Source organism: Babylonia areolata, chromosome 6 (genome assembly GCF_041734735.1).
Source record: "Babylonia areolata isolate BAREFJ2019XMU chromosome 6, ASM4173473v1, whole genome shotgun sequence".
Classification (NCBI taxonomy): Eukaryota; Metazoa; Mollusca; class Gastropoda; order Neogastropoda; family Buccinidae; genus Babylonia; species Babylonia areolata.
Genome location: NC_134881.1, coordinates 26,327,279 through 26,329,028, shown reverse-complemented (window position 1 = coordinate 26,329,028; position 1,750 = coordinate 26,327,279).

Below are 1,750 nucleotides of genomic sequence, written 5' to 3'. Positions count from 1 at the left end.
GCTTTGTAATACATCTTATTGTAAAGTAACTGACAGCTGTATCACAGTGATACTGCTTTGTAATACATCTTATTGTAAAGTAACTGACAGCTGTATCACAGTGATACTGCTTTGTAATACATTTTATTGTAAAGTAACTGACAGCCGTATCACAGTGATACTGCTCTGTAATACATCTTATTGTAAAGTAACTGACAGCTGTATCACAGTGATACTGCTCTGTAATACATCTTATTGTAAAGTAACTGACAGCTGTATCACAGTGATACTGCTCTGTAATACATTTTATTGTAAAGTAACTGACAGCTGTATCACAGTGATACTGCTTTGTAATACATTTTATTGTAAAGTAACTGACAGCTGTATCACAGTGATACTGCTTTGTAATACATTTTATTGTAAAGTAACTGACAGCTGTATCACAGTGATACTGCTTTGTAATACATCTTATTGTAAAGTAACTGACAGCTGTATCACAGTGATACTGCTTTGTAATATATAATACATTTTATTGTAAAGTAACTGACAGCTGTATCACAGTGATACTGCTTTGTAATACATTTTATTGTAAAGTAACTGACAGCTGTATCACAGTGATACTGCTTTGTAATACATCTTATTGTAAAGTAACTGACAGCTGTATCACAGTGATACTGCTTTGTAATACATCTTATTGTAAAGTAACTGACAGCTGTATCACAGTGATACTGCTTTGTAATACATTTTATTGTAAAGTAACTGACAGCTGTATCACAGTGATACTGCTTTGTAATACATCTTATTGTAAAGTAACTGACAGCTGTATCACAGTGATACTGCTCTGTAATACATCTTATTGTGAAGTAACTGACAGCCGTACAACAGAGTATCAGATTTGTCTGTTGTTTTCCGGTCTTGTTTTGGTTAGATTATACATACATTAGACATCATTTTTATAATGAATTGCAATGAAATGGAATTTTCTATTAAAAAAAAAAGAAAAAGAAAAAAAAAGGTCAATCGTTTCTTTGACCTCCGCTTCTTCTATCACACAATCACCGTCATTGTCGTGGACATCATCATCATCATCATCATCATCATCATCATAATCATCATCGTCATCATCATCATCATCGTCATTGTCGTGGACATCATCATCATTATCATCATCATCGTCGTCGTCGTCGTAGTCGTCATTGTCGTCGTTTTCCTCAGTTCTCCTCATCATCCTCAGTCTTTTTTCCTCCTCCTCTCTCTTTCTCTTCTTGTTCTTCTTATTCTTGTTCTCCTCCTTCTAGCCCCCCCCCCGCCCCCCCCCCCCGCCCCCCCCCCCCCCCCCCCCCCCGGAACCACGCCCTCCTCTTTCTTTCTCTTTGTTCCCGCGTCTTTTTTTTTCTCACTACTGACGGAGGCTTATCTTCCCCTGAAGAATACGTGAACTGTTCTTCAGTAGGGGCTGGGTTGCTTTTAACGATCTTCAGTGTAGTGGCGCTGAGTTTGCCCAGCGTTAAGGTTTGTTTTGTTTTTTTCTCACAAATCTGCGCTAAATCCATGGACTTAGTGGGGAAAATTCTTACCGCAAAGCATAAATTCCTTGTTCTTGTTTTTTATGTTGTTGATCTTTTTTGTTGTTGATGTTTTTCGTCTTCTTGCTGTGGTTGTTGTTCTTTTTGTTCTTCCTGTTGTTGCTGTTGTTGTTCTTTTTTTTTTTTCTTCTTCTTCTTCTTCTCCCTCTGCTCTTCTTCCTCTCCCTTCTTTTCCTTTCTCCCAC